General features: G+C 46.9%; 1 protein-coding gene across 1 annotated transcript in view; it reads left to right on the plus strand.

Moving 5' to 3' along the window:
• Nucleotides 1-375: 375 nt before the first annotated feature.
• The window catches only part of PTPRE (protein tyrosine phosphatase receptor type E), an 88,258-nt gene continuing 68,860 nt past the window's right edge, over nt 376-19,773 (plus strand). The window contains exon 1 of the mRNA XM_067300380.1: nt 376-446. The gene's annotated coding sequence lies outside the window, so the exon portion shown is untranslated. The remainder of the gene's footprint in view (nt 447-19,773) is intronic.

Genomic DNA, 19,773 nt, shown 5'->3' on the forward strand with positions numbered 1-19,773 from the left:
CGTTTATTTCACTGCTCGGCTCTAAGCGGCCATTTAAGTTAACCCGCGGCATCTCGCGAAGGGCCGCCACCGGGAAATCGCCGGCGCCGGTGCAGACCGCCGAGGGACCGTCCCCGAGCGGCGACGCCGCTGCGACCGGAGGCGACGGGCGCTGCCGGCCGTTTCCCACGGTGCCGGCGGCGGCGGCGGGGCCGGGCCCGACTCGCCCCCGCTGCGCTGCGCTGCGCTGCGCGGCGCGGCGCGGTGCGATGCGGTGCTGCGCCGGCTGCGGCCGCCAGGCGGCGCCGCGGTGGCGGCGCTGCGGGGCGGAGGCGGCGCGGGGAAATTTCCTGCCTCGCCGCCGCCCGTCGCCGGCAGAGCGCCGGGGCGCCCGCGGCCGCGGCAGCCTCCGCGCGGGGCGCCCAGGGGCTGCGGCGCCGCCCGAGCGCGCAGCGAGCGCCGCCGAGGTGAGCGGGGCCGCGGGCCGGGGCGGGGGGGGGCCGCGGTGGCGGTGGCGGCGGCGGCGGCGGGTCCTGCGCAGGTGCCGCGGGGGGGGTGGGGGGCGGCCCGGGCCGCGCTGCTCCGCTCCGCTCCGTCCGCGCTGCGCGCTCCCCCCGCGGTTCCCCGGAGCGCGTCCCGCCGCGGAGGGGCCCGTCCCACGCGTGGCCGCCGCCGCTCGGCTCTTCCCCCCCCCACACACCCCCGCGAGGAGCTTGGAAAAGCCATTTATCTCCTCTCCGCGCGCCGGCGGGAGCTGCGCTAGGCGCTGCGCGCTTGGGTGGCCGTCGGCAGCCCTCGGGCGCGTCGAGCCGCCTATGCAGGGCTGCGCGCAAGCTCTCGGACGAGGTTCCCCGGGGTCCCCTTGGTGCCTCCTGCACGCTGGCAGGGGTCCCCCCAAACCGGCCCGCCGGCGGTGCGGGCACCGTGCGGCTGTGGTCCCCGAACGTCGGGGATTTACCTCGCGCTCGTGGAGTGCGGGTGTGGCGGTGGGGACTTTCGCACCTTTGGGGTCTGGGCTGCTTTTGTGCCTTGCTTGTCGCTTCTCCCCCTTCTGTTTGTATGTCTTGTGGGTCTCGTGGGCTCCCGGGTTTTGCAGCCCGTTGGCAGTGTCAGAAGTGCACTGGTGGGGGCTGAAATTTTGGAAGCCGAAAGGTCATGCTTGGGGGACTCTGCGGTGCGGTGCTCTGTTTTAAAGCTCGCTGTCACACGTGAGTTATAGCAGATATTCTGCCGCAGCTTCGCTAAGCTGTGGCCTTACAAGTACGGGAGCTCTGGCACGCTCACAAAGTGGCAGTGACTTAACGGGGATCCAGAAGTGTCTCGCTGTCTTCCTCATAGGATGGTGTGTCGCTCCCAGCAGTGAAGACTGCTCTCATCAGATAAGCTGGCCGCTTGTAGCGTGCCTGCTGCACACCGCGTGCAACTTTGTGATTCGTAAATAGGACAAATTGTGTGAGCCGTTGTTTTTCTCCGAGCAGCTGGCTTATGCACCAGAGCTAGAGCCCTGTGTCACTGGCTGCGGTGGCCTCAGAGCACGCTGTGGCAGCGCGTCGACTGGAGCGCCTGGTGACGTTTTTCATTTTGGAGGCTCTCCGAAGGAATCCCCCTCTGCCTAGGGGCTTTCGACAAGTTCGCTGCACAAGTTATCAGTAAAATGCTTCCATGCTTTTTCGTGTTTGGCGTCACGTAAATGGGGTTACCAGGATTTCCGAACTCAGGCACACTGTAATGAGGAAGAGCAAAAAAGAGCCAATAAAATAGTGCTGTATAATGTTGCAAAGAGATTAAAAAAAAAAAATTTAACATTTGCTTTACTGATTTTTAGCACATTCCACCTGTTGAATGAGTAGGAGGTCCTGCAGGAGAAATTGTTCAATTAGAGAATCTAAAGAATGTATTTGTATCTCCTTTGAATGTTGTTGTCATTTTGTAAGTACCATACTGTGTTTCAAGCTCTGTTTCCAATGTAATCTTCAGCATAGCTTTATGGCAGGGCCTACCAGTTGGTACCAGTGTCTGGAAGTTGTGTCGGAGCAGTTGAGGGCCATCGATAAAGAATGAAGGTGGAAAAATCATGTTTTCAAGTGGAAGCATTACCTTGAATGACTCTGGAAGTTATCTGTACCCTGAAAGCGTCTCGGCAAAAAGAGACAGAGAGGACAGGAACGTCTTGGCTAGGAGGTGGCATCACACCAGCTCCCAGAGGGTGAGTCTCTACGCAGAGCAGAGCTGGGGGCAGTTTTGGGCCTTGCTCCTGCCCAGAGAAAGGGGGAACCCAGCAGTGATGGCAAGAAGCCCTTGGGTCCTGAAGGCTTTGCCCTGAAGTCTGACCCCAGTCCAGCCAACCGTTCTGCCAGCGGTTGAGGCGGATGATGAAGGAGATGCTGCGTTCGCTTCTCGCCCTTAGGCAAGCGCAGGAGACCTTGGTTAAACCTCCTCCTTCTGGAGGTGGGTCCTGATGTTTTAATTTTCGCGTGAAACCGTTGAGCGGAAAGAGGCACGGTGGAGGTTGCTGAATATCCTGTTAGGCGTTTGTGTTTATTGGAAGGTGGAAAGGGCTCTCGGGACTCGTGTGGGGATTAGCAAGAGCGACGCATTCAAAGTAAGCGGAGGGACGCGGGAGAAATTGCGGCTTCCTTCGGACGGCAGGCCGTGATGGTGATTGCCGTGTTTGAATTCGAGGTAACCCTGCTGCTCAGCCCGATTCTGCAATGTGAGGAGCGTGCTGCCTTGCAGAGAGCTGTTTGCTTTTCAAATTAACGTGTGAATAATATAGCAATAATATAATATGTAATATAGTAAAGAACAGTGCTCCGCGGTGCCGCGCTGGTAGCACGATGCAGAGGCTTTCCTCCAAACGTGGGTCTGTGGGTCTTGATAGGCGCTTCGTTATCAATTGCCCGATACGATATTAATGGAAACAGAGTCCCTCTGCAGCCTAAAGTATAATTTCGTGCCCCGTAAACGGAAAGCATCGTAAATTGAGTTGATACGTTATGAAGGAGTTCGGAATTGCACGTTCGTGGTGGAGCTCGGTTTACGGGCGTACGATGCTCGTTTTGGTGGTCGGGAGCCGCCTTGGAGAGCGACTCCAACCCTGCTCGAGCCGCTCTGCCGTGTGATGCCGCAGGATCCCGGCACAACGAAACATGGCCGGAGCCACCAGCCTGCTCCGCGCACGCTCCCTGAGGCTTCTTTAACTCTAACCCTACCTTTGCTCTCGTTGCCGGTGCCCTTCTGCCTGAAGTTCGGTCCAGGGGTGTTCCTTGTCCTGTCTAATATGCAATAGGTATTGTATACTCCAAAATGCTATAATGGTCAATATTTGGGAAGAAAAAAGTGACTTTATTTATTCCAAACTTTTTGCTAAAAGGTACTTATCTTCTAAATGTATATGTAGAGCAGATGTGAAAATTTGTGTAAGCCAGAGCCGAAATGAGATGTCAATAAGACAAAGATTAGGAGAAATCCAGCAGCAGTGATTTACTGAGGTATTGGTACAGGGTTTATTTTTCTGAGTTATGCACAATATGGAACATATTTTAAGGTGTGCGTACAGTGTTGTGCTTTTAAATTCCGTTTACTTTGCGAAGGCGTAATGATTTCATCCACGCTACCTTTTAAGATCTGTTGTGTTGACTGCAGAGTATACCTCCGGGAACGGGAGGAATAGACCGGAGATGTTTCGAGGGGGTGATACTGCTGGGCTGTATCTCAAATTGCAGTGTACTCAGATATATATATATATATTTAATAAGTAAGCCAACTGATGATTTACAGTGAAACAGCTTCCTAAACAGGAGTAAAATTAAAGGCTTTTATCTCTTCTCTCCTTTTCCACTGGGGAGCTGGAAAAGCATCCTCGTTCGGGAAGTCTCTGGGCATCTGCTGCGTCTGCACTGGACCACTTTACTGCTCTTCTTGCTAAATACCCCCAAAAGATGCACTTTTCCCCTCGACTTCTCTCTAATGACTACCTGTTGAAGTGGCATAGTAAAAAAAAAGCTGGTCATGGAGATCTAGTGCTTGCCCCTGAGGAAGTGATATACCTGTATGCGAAGGCGTTGGATGAATTAAGGGGCCTTTTCCTACTTCTAGCTTTTGTAGCTCTAGGAAGGATAATTCAGAATAAAATATGCAGTTGCACAGTCATGGCAAAATCTCATTCTTTTGAGATAGATCAGCTTCAAGTTTTCAAATGGTTGGGTTTTTCTTCAACTATTGGAGGTTCTCGAGTTTTTTTTCTTTTATTAACAATTATTATTTTTTTCATCTGAAGTAACTTTCAAAGAAAACTTGGGTGAAGTGGAAGCTACTGCAGTTCAGTACAGTGCCCCTTTCCGTGGGGTGTTTGAAGACCAGCAGAATAATTCTGATTATCTGGTAGAACAGTTAAAGAATGTGAGATGGATTGTTGGAGCTTGATGCTTTTAAATGTCCCTTTCCTGGGAACACGGTATAAATCTGGATTGTAATGAAAACATAACAGATTGATTGAGTTGTATAGGGCCAGTGCTTATTTGGTCTTGCAGCCTAAGGATCGTGGCACTACGTGGTCTGCTGATGCCTTATTTAAGTATTCCAGGGTGGAACTGCGCTCCCCAAGTTTCATGCTGTATCTTCTTTTATCCTGTCTTCTTCCCCCTTAATTTGTTACCCACTGCTTTGTTCTTTTAATGAAGTGTTTTGGGTTTTTTTCCTTATCAGAAGCAGAGGATGATCCTTTGACCAGTGAGAGAGAGAGTGTCCGTGTAATGAATACTTGAAGCCAATTTTGAGAATTTGTGGTTGAAGACCCTCTTATTTTCAGTATATTTGATAAAATATCTGCAAATAGTTCTTTGCCAAAAGTTGTAATTCTTTGCGTTCCCATGCAGTAGAAGAAACTGCCTTGGAAGCTATTTTAATTCATTTCTTAGAGGGACAATTCACTTTTCAACAACCTTTTAGTCTTTTTTTTTTTTTTTAATAATAATTTAGCAATTTGTAACCTCATCTAAGTGTGGAATCTACAAAGAATTTACCATAAATTATTAGAGTATTCTAACTCTTATAGAGGTCTGCTATCATTCCTAGTGTGCTTCAATTTTAATTTTTAGACTTCCAGTGCTATAAGGCTTTTGTTAGTAAGAGTGAAAACAGAACATCTTGTAAAGTGTACTTAAAATTAATCTTTTTCCTAACAGATTTTTTTGCTTAATGTACTTATTTCTTTACCTGCAGCTCCTTCTCAACTGAATTAATTCCCAAAGCAATCATGCACACTTAAAGGCAAACAAGCAGATGAACAAAACCAACTTTCTTGAGCCTTTAAATGTTCATCCAACACAAATATAATGCACATTAACCCTTCCCTCATTGTTTAGTATTTCTCTTACTAAATTGCATTTCTTGCCTCACGCCATTACTCCTTTAACCTTATCTTCTTTGCTTTCTCTGCTATTTGTCCCTTGATCCTTATTTTTCTTTGCATTTCTAGCCTCAGTTTCTGCCAAAATAAAATATATTTTATATATATATATATATATAGCTTGAGCTAGTGCCACGCTTTTGTGGAACAAGCAATGCATATGTTGGTATTCTGTGTTTTAAGGGATTAGATGCATCTTGGGTATTTTCTGAGCTTTTTTTAAACCTAGATTTGGATTTCTTAAATGTGTGTAATTATACTGCACAATGTCACTTAAATTACTGTGGCTCAGAAACTAAGTATTAAGTATCTGCTGTCTTCCTTGTACTGATCTTGTGCAATTGGGCAAGGTTCGTAAAGTGCTGCCGAGAGAAGGGTCCTGGTGAAACCGCTTTCGTGCTGCAGAGGAGCAGCCGGAGCGTGAAGAGGTTGAGGTGAGCTGTGCCTCTCTTGTTAAATACAGGCATCGGTTTAAGTGGATTCACAGTATCGCTTTGTTTGCAGTTGTCAGAAGCTCATTAATTTTAAGTCAAACTACCTAGCTTGCTGTTTCAGACTGCTTTAAAATTACACATGTGCTGATCAGTGTGGAGAAGCTGAGTTAAAACCGCAGCTGAGGGCACCTGGCCACAGATCCAGCCCTTAATCTGGTTTTCCCAGGCTAAGCTCCTGCCTTTGGCACCTTTCTGCTCCCCCCACCCCCGAAGCTGTTGGGATAGTTTTATTTATTTATTTATTTATTTATTTTTGGTGCCACTTTAGTATTTCTGGGAAGGCGGGGGGGGGGGGGAGAAAAGAGATGCAAATGGGGAACTCTATTTAAATATAGTGACCTATTTGCCTTACTTATTTTAAACCATGAAAAGAAAGCTCCTGATAGCTTGACTTTGAGATAATTGGTACTATCAGCGTGTGTGATTTTCGGGAAGGCTGACTCCTTTTCTAGTGTAAATCTCTCTCCCTTTAACTCAAACAAAACATTGCCTGGCATCAAATGCAGTAGGATATGCAAGAAAGCTCTTGGCAGTCAGGTTCTTCACTGTTTTTTTTTCTTTTCTTAACGGTTTTGATAAGCAAACTGGGGAGGTTATTTAGAGTTGTGTGCATGTGACTGCGGAGTGCAAATTGTACTGAAAAAGATGGAGAATTGCTGTCCTAGATCAAGCAATTTGCCCTTGCAATTTAGCCTGATTTTTTACCAAGATCTTCAGAAGAAGAAACTTGGATGCGTCCTTGGAAAAACCGCTTAGCCCTCGAAGACTGCCTCCGTAAGCAGCGTGAGGTTTCCAAGCGCCTGCGGTTAGCAGTTTATTCGGCGCGACGAGAAGCTTGCTGCCTTCCCAGGCACATCACCCATTCCCTCCGCCTTCGGGCTTAGCCCTGACCCTGTGCTGCTCTCCGTCCTACCAGCGGGTCGGCGTACCGCTTTTTTCTCTGATAATATTATATTTCTGTGCTGTAACAAATTTTAGCATGTTAATTGAGCACAATATCTCTCTTTTCTTATTTTATTTTATTTTTTTTATACTCGATCCTTCCTGATCCACTAGCCTCTTGCATTTCCACGGCACAGTTTTAGAGTGTGTAACGACTATATTACGGGTGTGCTTTTTGCTTTAGAAAAGGTTGTCTGTGCCTGCGACCCTGCCGCGGCAGGGGACCTACGTGGCATCGTCCCTTCGTGTAGGAGCGAAGGTGGCCTCCTGCCTCCTCCAAACCCTTGCACCTCTTCGTTAGTGATGTGATGTGAAGCAAAATCAAAGTACGCGCTTCAAAGTGTTACGCCGAGGTGGAAAAACTACTGTATTACAGACCGTAGACCTAGATGGAGCTCACGTCTTCGATTCTGAGATGTGAAGGATGGCTTTTGACTAAAGCCTGCACTTCTTCACGTCTGTGATCTGACGTATGGACTGGGGAGTCCCCGGGGGAAATCGCGCCTTGCCTACAGCCAGAGCTTATCTTTGGAAGTTCTTTCACTTTCCGAGTGGTATTTACATTCAGTATAAATAACAGTTGGGAATAAAGCTGTACTGCTGATGCTCTGCCGCCAGCTTCAGGAAATGTGGACTTTAATCCCAGATGGAGATCGAGTCCAAGGGAGATAAGAGGAGCTGGCAAATGGGACTTTTCCTAGCTGTCATCCTTTACGGTAAACGGAGACGCGTTCCCTTTGGAGATTCCTCTTCGGGGATTGTCTACAAGGGGCCGAAACGTTGGGGAAGGTTCGGGCAGGAGGCAGGACCCATCTCGTGAGCCGCTGCCCCTTTAGTGCCGTCCTCCCTCCGCGGCCGAAATCTTTCGCCCCAAAAGGCGGTATCTGATGTGGAATTGGGGCTGGACCATCGCCGGGCTCGGGTCCCGACTCCGAGGCCGGTAGGGAAGCCAGGCGGTGGCCGGCTGCCCCTGCCTGACACCGGCCTTGCTGGAAGTTATAATCAGTACCAGTTTTGGAGCGTGGGAAAGGAAGGAACTATCTGAAGGACAGCGGTCTGCAGAAATATGCCCATCTGTCGAGGGAGAAAACAAGATCGCAATGTTTTCATCAGTTTTGAGCTAGAAACGCGTTCACAGCTGTGTGCCAGCTTCGGGGAGTGTGTTATGGGCTTTTGTCACTTCCGTATTTGAATTCATATCTGCTTCAAAGTCTTAACCCATTTAATGACTTTTACTAAACATAATCTCCTTGTTCAAAAAATCTACGTTCTTTTTCTCTCTTAAGGCTGAAAATACTTTTCTGAAGCCGTCCGTAACTTGGACACGCAGCAGTTATTTCCCCAAATACGTGCGCTCTGCTTGGAAGAGATTAGCTGGATTCTGATCTTCATCCGTGATCTTCCACCTTTAATTATAAACCCTGTAATAGTTGTCCAAAAAAGGCAGCCATATGATGACCGATGCTGAAAATGCCGTCGTTGTACCCAGTGCAAAATCAGGGCCTGACGTGGTTCAGGTGACTTCCAGGTATCTGGCCTGGGTTACAGAAGATAGCTTATCCTCGTTTATTGTTTCCTGTAGGTGTGTTCTGTTCTGTCCGAGAAATGGTGGCTGATAATTGAAGAACAACGGGACAGACCAAGCGGCGTGACGCTTAATAGATATCTGTTAGCAGAATTTCTGGTAGGGTAACTTTAGAAACGTTCCTTTTATACCATTGCATTTCTGGAAAACACGATTGCATTGTGTTTTACTTTCAGAAACGCTTAAAAAATATTAAAAGGCGTGTCCTGCCAAGGATGATACGCCTGCCTGATAACGCTGCTTGTCATAATAATTAGGTCGATACGCTGTTTTTTAATGAGGTGAAGACATTGAAATGCAGTGAAGATTAAGTGCTGGATCGCGGTTCCTCACACGTGTAAAGTCAGAGTTAAAACTGGAACGGGGGTATCCTACCTTCCTGCCTATAGTTAGAGCGCTCTTCTTCATAGGGTTGTCAGTCTTAAATGTCGTGCTTAGTACCGCCTTCCTTCCAAGATTAATGTCATGTGTTCAGCCGTTTTCTAAGGCAAATAGTTTGTGAATGTCTTCTTCTCCAGGGATGGTTCAGGGGCCCTGAGCTGGGTGTCTGCGCCACCCTGCCTTTCCGGGACACTTGTCCCTCCCTGTCACTAGCAGGGGACCTGGGGGGGTTGGCTGCTCCAGCTCTGACATCGGGCAGCGCCTATTTTACGTGCTTGGGGTTTCGAAGTGAGCAAGCGTACGGTCATTCCGGGAAACGGGATGGTCTGCGCTAATGAGGCGTGTCGTGGGATGATTCAGGTGGGGAGGGACCTCAGGAGGTCATCTGGTCCACCTCCTGCTCAACGCGGACAGTAATTCCAGTTAATTGACCTCGCCTACGTAGACACATGGAGGTGTGTTTTGAGATCTGTATCTCATGGGAAGTTTATCCATGGCAGCTGAAACATTTCACAATCAGATGCCCGCAGGTGACCTTTATCATTTCCTAAATGGAAGCAAAGTGGATATTGGTCTTTTCAGTAGAGAGGAACCGGTTTGCCGTGGAGGAGCAGCAGTGAGAGTTATTGGTGTCTGCAGGTGAGATGATCCAGAGACAAGGGACTGGGTGAGAAAAGATGGGACTCAAGAGCAGAACCGTGTGGAATCTGCATAAAAAACCGGAGGAGAGTTTAAAAGGATTTTTCCTCTTTGAAGAGCATCCTGATACGTTTTCATAAAAAACAAACAGCAACAAAAAAAACGGGTTGCAAAAGCCTGGGGAAGACAAGAGGCTTAAGCTGCCCCAACCCCTGGTGGCAAGCTAGTGCTGCTTTTCTGAGGGTGATAAAAACTTGGAAGTTAACAAAAGATGGCATTGGGAATCACAGGTGGGAGCCAGTGGATTTTCTTCTTCTTTTTTTTTTTTTTAATGTGAATAAAGCAAGTTGTAATTGTAAGAAAAAAGACCTGGCGGAGTGAGAGCATCTTAGAGAAGAGCAAGAGGGAGGATGATCTGACCTAGGTTTAAGACAAGTTAGTGAAAGCAGAAGAGAAGAAGCTCGTAGCAGTATTAATAGCGTTCCCGTGCAAATCGTTACGGGCTGTGACACCGTGACGGAAGAAGGTGCTGGAGCGAGTGTCGCGGGGGCAAGCGGCAGATGGGCAGGGTGCGCCGAGGGGGAACGAACGGGCCTGCCCATTCCTGCCCTTGGTGGCCCTCACCTCCGCTTGGAGCACAGCCGGCGCAGAAGGACGCGGGTCGCGCCGGTCTTCTCGCAGGCCGACGTACCTTACGGCGGAGAGGATGGAAATTAGGCTGCTTTTTTTTTTGTTGTTTTTTTTTTTAATTTTTTTTTCCCAGGCTAAAGACAATAAGTAGTATTGTAATGTTTTCCTGCGCAGGCCACGTGGAATTCTTCCTTTTGCAGTATTTTATGACTTCACTACTGTAGTAATACCTCATGAAATGTTGCAGTAAAAATTACTGAAAAAATATCAGTTGTGGCAAAAGTTTGGGTTTTCAGTTTCTGCACCGAGCAGGGAGAACGTAATTTCGAAGAACAGCGTACAAATGTGTCATTAAAGCATTAGAGACTTGGGCACAAAAATGAAGAGCATCCAAAACCTGCTGTAATTTTTTTTAATGATTTGAGTCTCGCTGTGCTCTAGCCCTCGCGTCGATGAGGGCGGTTGCTGGTTGCGTGTCGTTTGGTGACGCTCCGGGGCTTTGCCGTGGGATGCTGCAGGCAGCTCCAGGATGCGAGTGCATGCAAGAACGGAGCAAAAGGGCTGGTTTTTGGATTTTTTTTGTGTTTTCTTGTGTTTTTTTTTTCTCCCCAAGAAAATCCTGTGTTTTGTTGGAGTGTTTTTAACCAGAGGTGATAAAAGTACCCACGGGCGCCCGTGCATCCCCCGCCGCCCGACACCGGTGCTCCGTAGCTTTGCATGCAAACAGGAACTTTCCTTGGGGGCAGCAGCAGCAGCAGCAACGCTCGAGCCGAATGCCCGTGTTCGGCCCCAGCGTGTCTCGTGCTGGCCGTGGCGAGGCAGGAGCGTGGGGAAGGTCCTGCCGTCCTGTCCCGCAGGCGGGTGATACCAGCTCTGCAGCATCCCGGTCTCGTGGCTGCGTTTTATGTGTATTTATCATTTTTATTTATTTATTAAAGACAATTAGGTCAGAAGGGCATAGTACTTGCTTTAAAGATTATTTGTATTGTTTGTCTATGTTTGAAAAATATTATATTGGTCATATCTGCATCGATGAATTGCATCTGTGGAATGCAGTTTTAAAATATTACTATGGCCTTGGGTAGAAGGAAAAGGCAACTTTCTTAGCTGGCTTCTGACAGCAGCGGTTAGAAATTTTATGGTCTGTAAATGATAAAAGAAAAATGGCATTTGCTGGGACCTGGTGTCTTGCTGGAATTTATTGCTCATGAATTTGCAGCAGTTGAGCAGTAGCTAATAAATTTTCAGAAAGTGTTAAATAGATGTTGATTCTGTTAATTTTGGGGGCCAAAAGGAAACAAAGAACAGAAACCTCAAAGGCATTTGTGTAATTCTTAAGTCTACGGTTAAGAATTCCCATGGAAACCTCTACAGCTAAAAGGTTTTTCTCCTTTATTGTTTCCTAGCTTCTTAGGTCTCCCTAGAAACACAGATAAACTTGCATCATATGTCTGCTCGTTGAGCAGAGCTTTTTCAATACTAAAACACTCTTTTACATGCTAAAACACTGCTTGCTAATATGAATTTGTCAAATATCGTGTCCTTAAGAGTGCTGCGTCTGGTGCTGGGTAAATACGTCACCAACTTCAAGCCGATGCACCTGGAGGGCTCTGCCTCTCTGGCCAATGCTTTTGGCAGGACAGCAAATAGTGGTGATGAGCAGTGGTAATTGCTGGGAAAATTCGTTGCTGGATTTTTATTTTTTTCCCAAGGAATGCAAGCAGGCATTGAACCCGTTTATGGCCCAACGTGGTAAGAATAGAGGTTTTTCCGCGCTGTCAGCTCGCGTTGACGCGGGGTTCCTCTGAAGGGCTGCCCGCGCAGAAGCACGCGCGGCGACGAAGGCTCGGTGGCAGCCACAGCGAAGAGGACCTCTCCTGGCCTCCTTCACGCCGGTGCTCGTCTTTGCTCCGGGCAGTCCCCTTCCCGCTGCGCAAATTTTCCCATAGTGCAACATTAAGATATGTAGATCCCTTTAAAAAAAAAAAAATCCTACTTTTGCTGCTTAGATTTTGTGCTGCACGTATTTTCTGAGGTCCTGCGAAGGCTCCCTGGGACTTCTCCCCGGGGGCAACGTTTAATGCTGCTGTTACTGGGGCAAAACGCACCCCTTTCCTCTGACCTGGGAGATGGATAGACCGGGCGGCAATGTGGCACCATGCAAGCGACCTCTGGTTCCCGAAGACGCCGTGGATTCGGGAGGAGCCGGGGGTTGGACTCGGGGCATTTTCGGGGCTTGTTTTGCCACACGAGTGCAGTGCATCCAGGCAAGTCTTGGTCTGCAAGTCAGTGTAATTGCATGCGAGGTTTTTAGTGACATGGTCTCTCGGAAAACCACGTCGTAGGAGCTGGGTTTTCTTAAACACTGATGCACATAATATTTAAGCCTATAATTATTTAATGTAGCTCCTTTATCTGTCTTGTGAATTGGAAAAAGGTGTAGTGTTCACTTCAGTCCGTTGAATGCTAGCGTGTTTTAATGGTATTTACTCTATTCTAGTTATAATTTTGTGCCTTGAAAATAAAGCAACCGGTACGTAAGGGAAACGCTTTACTCGTCTCCATTTATGTTTTTGATAACATGTTTATGGTCAGCGGTTCAAGAATTTTTTTTTTTCTTTTCCTCTTGCGACGTTTCTGCGTAACAGATGAAACAAGCTCGCCGCATCTGCTTGCCGCGCTGTCTGTAGCTCGCTAGCAGAGGCCGCTGAATAACTTCGTGAAGAGTCTGCTTGAGCGACGCTCTTGCTGCCTTGGGGGTATCGGGTTTGCTGACCCCGTGACCATCCTAGTGCGTTATTGCATGGTGTTTTTTACTTCCGTTCATGCACGTTAGGGGGACCAGGATAGCTGGCACATAGGAAATGACCTTTAGAAGAAGAGCGAGGAGTTGCTGTCAAAATTCTTTTTGCTGATCACATGCATAATTTCCTGCAGGAAATCTTGTTGGCAAATGCAGGTTTTAGAGATGAGGAACGACAGAAAGGTGCTGTGCTTGACGGCCAGCGCAGGAGGAAAGAAGAGTGCAGAAAACTCCCCGCTTCTCTGCCTTTGCGAAATGCACAGATGTGGTTGCTGCTATGAGTAAAAGTGACTTAGAGGTTTTTCCATGTTGTCTCAAAAAGGGAAAAAAAAAAAAAAAAGGGGTTGTAATGGCTGGAGGAGTTTGTGATGGCTTGGTAGTGATCCTCAGCTTCCATCACGTGTGCCGCCGTTTCATTTCTGAAGACGGCGAGGTCGGTTGCAGTTCTGAGGTTGCTTTTATTATTTTCTCCCCATCCAGCTGTGGTTGAGCTAGTGAGACGCTGTTAGACTGAATACAGCTCTGAGCACGTACAGCAAAGTCTCAGCCCGCTGCGATGCTGGAGAAGATCAAACAAGCCGAAAAGGCCGGTCTAAGCTGCTGATTGATTCTAGCTGCGGTGTTTATAGTCCGGTTCCTGCCGGTGAGCCGATCTGTGACCGCCGATATTGGAGGGGAAGGTTCATCTGAAAGACGGGTCCTGTTATTTGGGCCTTTTTTAGGCAACCGAGTCGCAGAAAATGTTTCCTTCATGGCTAAACAGGCAGCCTACGCCTGGGTTGGCGTATTCACAGGCTTTCAAACGTGTTAGGCAGCCATGCAATTATGATACCTCTGGACTTAAAAGCCCTCTCGTGTGTAGTCTTCTCCCTGAAAAGCGTGTGGGATGTGTATGTCGGGAGTTGCAGGATTTTGGAGCTGGCAGGAGCCGTAGTGCTGGTCCTGTTCTCAGCCGTGAGCAGCTCCCGGATGTCCCAGAAAATAAGTCGGTGCTCGTTATGCATTTCAGACGGTAACCCTGCAGCTCCCTCCTCTTCTCGCTTCTGTAGAAGAGAAAGGCTCCGTCCGACATCTCTGGGTGTTTTGAAAGGAGACGTGTCTGTTCTCGTCTTGCCCTCCCACCAGCGGCTTTTCTGTTCTGCATCTGGATTTCTCTTTGTTTATCCAGGCTTCAAACGTTGCCGTCTGACGTGCTCCCAGAGCCAGTAGTAACGCTGACTTAAGGAAGGGAGGAGTTCAGCACTTCTCTTTTTGCATGGATAATTTTGTGGAAGAATAGCTGAAACGCACAAAACGTGATGTAAGCTTGAGTTTCCACCTCCCGCGTTAAGCGAACAGAACGTCGTTCTGAGCGTCTTCGAGGTCTTACTTGGGTCGTACGGCAACATCCAGGCAAAAGGGTCCAGTCCCTGCGGGATGTGTTCAGCGTGTTCAAATCAAGGGAACTGTATAAATACGATCATGAAATGCTCCCTGAGGGCAATAGCCTCTATTTTAGCCCATCGCTGTTATAGAGAACAAACTTGGAATCGCCTTCTGCTCTTTAAAGCCCTACTCTGAATCTCATAGTTCTCATAGTGTTTGTTCTTAAAGTCAGTGGGAGAAGAGGATATCTATTTACTTAATATCAAAGCATAGTTGTAGTGAAAATTGGCAGTCAGCAAGGGGGGAAATTGTGTTTCCTGAGCATGTGTTAGACAACGATGCAGCTATCGGTACCTAAATTATTTGCCCTTTCCCTATTGATCGTGGAATTATTAGGACTAACACAAGGTTTCTTCAAGTGCTAGTGCTGAAATGAAGATGAAGGTGACATTTAAGTTTCCTGCGGCTCGTGAGAATCCTGTTGTGAAAGAAGTGAATGCCTCAGAAATAGGAACATCATTTTTACTTGTCTGGAAGTTACTTTTCTTTAAGAAGCACAGACTGATAAAACTCAGAGGAAAATAAAGATAGAAAGCATCATCCACTGATTTTGTCATCAAATTTGGAACAATATTTCAGGCTCTCCAGTTGGTTTAAAAAAAAATATATATATATATATATACACACACACATGCTACTTTGTTAATATTTAATACAATCTGTCACTTTAGAGAAGTAGACTTGAATTATTTCGGTTGTGGAAGAAGGAATTTAAGGAAGTAACTTGTTAACTCTCATCACTGACTTGACTGTTCTCATTCCACTTCCAAGCGGCAAATGAGTGTCCATCGCAGCGGACCCAGGAACTTCATCCTTCGAGACAGGAGTTAAGAATAGTTACTTCCATTGGTGGAATCCACGATGCAAACAGAAATATTAAGTCTGTGGAAACGGGAAACAGCTCACAGTTTACTTGGGTGTTACGCAGCGAGAACTACAGGACCTGCAGCTGGCACCTGCCTTTGGGTTGACCAGTTGCTTCGTTCATCAGAGGCCAGTCCATCTTTGCTGTTTGCCCTCACTTTTGCATCCAGCAAGGCATCATGCAAAGAAGTTTTTGGACAGGAAAACTTACAAACGAAGCAGAAAAGACAGACAAAGGCTGCAATAACTGACGGTATTCCTCGTTGCTCTGTTACTTCGAAGGCTGTTGCGGTTATGTGAATGTCATCTTGCAGCCCAAGTCTGTTAATAGGGTTCTGCCTGTCCTCAGCTACTTACTCATGCCCTGAGCTGCCGCTGAATATATGTAGTGTTTTTTGTGGGCTGTAGGTCAGATCAGGGAAATAACGTTTTCTTCTGAAGGGCTCTTTTTTTTTTTTTTAATCCCTTTTTTTGTCACTTTTAGTATTCCTGTGCCCGCTGCACCCCATTTTGCTTTGCCGGTGCTGCGAGGGAGCAGTACAAATAACGACCTAGCTGTTAGAGCAATGCGCAGCTCCTTTTGGAGGAGCGTGCTCACGTGGCAGGGCGGATGGTCCGGAGGGAGCTGCCCTTCCCTTGGGCGGTGGAGCAAGAGCAACAGCCCGGAGTGCTCGGAGGGTGCGGGAATGCAGTAAAGGACCTGGATTTGTTGCTTCCCGTTGACGTGCCGGTTTGAGAGCACGCTCTTTCGCAGGGCTTGCGCTCGACGCTGGCCTGATTGCCCAGGGGGAGACGGTCCCGGCCGCGGCGGTCCTTCCAGCGCGAGGCTCTTATCCAGCCCTGACGTCATTTCGGGCAGTCACGGGGTGCTCAGAGTGTCTTTCAAGGCGTATATTGTTCAGTATCGAGGCAGAACTTGAGTCATCAGTTAAGTCTTTCTCTTGTTAAATTGCTTAATAATTACTTAAATATGGTTGGTGACAAATACTTCTTCTTGGCTATTTAAAAAAGGAAGAATCTCCTGCGTCCCATCGGTATTTCGGCCCTTGTGTTGCTCAGAATCGCGATTCTTCTCCAACGCGGGAGGTAAGCTCCGAAGCAGAGCCCCGAGAAGATTGCCGCAAACACACATCCCTTGTTAACTAGTATTTACATAAAACATGCTGACACCAGTTTGGGGAGATTGAGTGGGATGCTTTCTCAGCTGTTGAAATTTGCACATGAGATGGAAGATGTTTTGATTTAAAAAAAAAAAAAAAAGTTAGCTGAATATTTTTCCCATTTATTCCCACGTGTCAAAATCAAAGCCGTGAGTCCCTAGGCGTTTTGCCCACTTTCTTCTTCTTTTGTTCTTGTTGTTTCAATTGTTTGAACTTTTTTCCTCAAGGTTAGGGTTTAGCAGCTTCTCTTAATGGAAGAATTCATAACTTAACCAGATAAATAAATGTTAAAAAAGCCTTTTAGGTAGAAATGAGCTAAATATTACTGGGTTTGGATTCCTGTTCATTTTTTTTGTAGTATCTGTAAATTCACTCTGTATTTATGGGTATGAACAGTGGTGAACTAGGGACAGCCGGTGAGGGACCTGGGACTTATTTTCCCTGTGGTGTCTTCCTGCTGTAAGACCCCTTATGGCAATGATTACAGTTATACTCTGTTTTACTTCTATGCGTTGTTTTTTTTCTAATTTGTGAGGTTTGTAATATGCAGCTGTTTCTCTCGTAGCATTTTAGGTTGGAGTATGCGGTTTGTGTGTTTGGAAAGCCTCTTGCCGAGGCAGAGAGCTCCACCTTCCCCTACCAGGGTTGCAATGACTTTGTGAAAGCGTAAAATGGAATCTTAGTCTTTGCTCCCCGTAGTGGGAAAAACATTCCCTTCCTCATTTCTTTGTTTTCCTTCGCTCCACGTGGATGCTAATGCTTCTGGCCGCTCAGAAAGTAGAGCAAAACCTTTTTTTAGAAACTAGAGCAGAATTTTCATAATAAACCTGATCTCGTGCAGTTTCAGAGCCTCCTTGGGGGGGAACTGAGGGAAGGAAACTGGAGTTAGGGAGGGTTATAAGCAACGTAATTTCAAGGATCCATATCCTAAAAAATCCCTATAGATTTGCTACTGCTTCTTGGATTAGGAGACCTTTTAATTTGCTTTTAATTAAAATGATTGTCATTTATTCTGTGCCTTCTTCAAAGGTCCCAAGGCACCTTATAAACGTGTGGTTATATGTATAAAATGCAAAATCCATATTCATGCAATGCTAAGGTTTCTTGTTAAAGCTAAGGATGAATATGAGTTTGCTCTTTTTGTTTTATGTTTATAGTATTTTTAGAATCTCAATTCCCCATTACAATGCAAATTTTAAACCACTGTCACTGTACATGTTGGATCTAATAGACATTGCAATTCAAAATGTAAACATCGACCTTTCATAAATATCTTATCACTTATTTAAATAGCCAAAGTTTTATTTTTCCAACATTACTAAGTTGGAGAAAAAGTCGTAAAAATAGCTTTATACTTTGTTCCCAGGGTTGCTGCGTGTGGCTTTCCTGCCTGTTGCTGCACCTGCAGGGTCGCACACGGCATTGCCTACCCGCAAGAGCAAAAATGCTGAATTTTGGGGGGGATACTGAAAAAATTTCTTGTCTGCTGGTGCTTTTTGTTTTGGTGGAAGCATAAGGTGCCACGTGGTAGAGAGGTCCAGCAGATTTCTTTTCCTGTGCATGAGTTTAGACGGCTCTAAATTAACATTGTGCCATTTTGTAGGGAAACTGCCCTTTGCTGGAGGCAGAGGTTCTCCTTGTGCTTTTGCACCATGTGTGCAGCTGTGCAAGTTCTGCAGTTGTACACATGCGTTTTAATAGGCAGTAATTTAGGATGGAAAAATAGAACAAACTCCTCAAAAGTGATTTAGACATCTTTATTTCATGATGAAATTGTGTCCTGACAGCATGATCCCGTGCTGTAGAAGAAGAAGACCTGAATTTTTTTGCTTGTTTACACAGAGCCAGAAATGTCACTGTTCAAGCTAGGATAAGCAAAATGCCATTTTTGACATTGCGCTGTTGTTGGATGATCTTACACCCGAATTGTGAGCAGCATATTTTCTTATAATGCCGGTTTTGTTTGCTAGCTGAATGCGGCAGTGTTCAGTGGTGTGGAGGAGTTATTCATGAGCCGTTCACAGAACTTTCTCAGGAAAGTAGAGGGCTGCGCTCAGCAGTTTGAGCCTACGCAGGAGTCTCTCTTTTTTCTTTCTTTTTTTTTTTCTTTTTCTGGTTAACTTCTGAAAGGTTGAAATCTTTATGTGCATATCTAATGTACCATAGTAGAACATCTGATTGAATTGTCTGTTTATTGCATACGGCAGTTGTATAAGATAGTGCCTTAAAGGGAGAATAGAGGTTGATATGGAAATGTTAAACGCTGAAACTATATCCAGTGTTGTCAACCTGGGGAGCTAGGAGATGTCAAGGTGGCGTTGGGAGGTTTGCTAAGGAAGACCCCAGTCAGTTGGCTTGGGAAATTCGGTGATCCTTTCCTTTTCTAGGCATCCTAACTGTAAATTTGAGAGCGTGTTTTTTGCATCATTTGGACATTGGTTTTAACTAAATTGGCTCGATGCTGTTTCGATGGGCTTGATGTCAAATTAAACCACTTTGGCCATTCGGTCTGGCCCTCCGCGTCCCGTGCTGTCCTAGCTCACGGTTGGGCGTCAGCAGGGAGCACCTTGTTTGGGCAGCGGCGTGATCGCAGCCTGATCGAGACCCCGTTGGGAAACACGGGAATTAAGAGGAGCTGCTCCTAGGGTTCCTGTGGGCTGTTATTCCAGAGGCCGGTGCAGGTGGGGTGCCGATGGCTACGGCGGGTTCGCCTCCCATCACGTTTTTTCCTTCCGTGGCAATAAATTGTCTTTAGATAGCACGGTTTTGTAGCCTTTTAAAGGTAGTCTTGCTCGTCGCTGACAGCCGGCTCGGAATCGGCTGCCGGTGCCTCGTGCAGGTAGCTCTGCCTGGAGGTGCTGGTGGGCCACGCGTGCGGGTATTGCCCTTTCCCTTCTGCTCGCACTGTCTGCACCCAGCGGGTGCTCCGAGTTGCCTGGGGAGCGAAGAAGATGCAGCTCCCTGTGAATTAGACCAGCCTTTTTCCCCATATGATTTTCGCTGCGGAGGAAGAACACAGAAAAGTCTCAATTCTGGTATAACTAGTCAATGAAAGTGCTTGAACGTGTGAAGGCTAATACTGGACAGAGCACTAGTGAAGGACACGGGGGGGCAAAGTGTCCCTTAAAGGCAGGGACGTAGGTGCTTCGTAGGGCTCCTTCTCCCCTCTGTGCCTTAAGGTCTTCTCTGTGTTTTATGGTGACAGCAAAGGTCTCATTTTTGAGTCTTTCTCTAGATCTAAAGTGGTTTATTTCTGATGAGAAGTAACCTGTTAACTTAGGTCTGAGGATTCATAGTTTTTTATTTATTTATTTATTTTTTTCTGGACACCCATCTGTTAGGCAGTAGGAGAGCTATATCTTAAAAGTTACAAATGACAAGTGCAAAGTAAAGGTAAAAAGGCCTTTCATTTCTCTATTCCTGTTTTTTGACCCAATTACAAAGCTGGCTGCAAACCTCGT

Source organism: Apteryx mantelli, chromosome 7 (assembly GCF_036417845.1).
Source record: "Apteryx mantelli isolate bAptMan1 chromosome 7, bAptMan1.hap1, whole genome shotgun sequence".
Lineage (NCBI taxonomy): Eukaryota > Metazoa > Chordata > Aves > Apterygiformes > Apterygidae > Apteryx > Apteryx mantelli.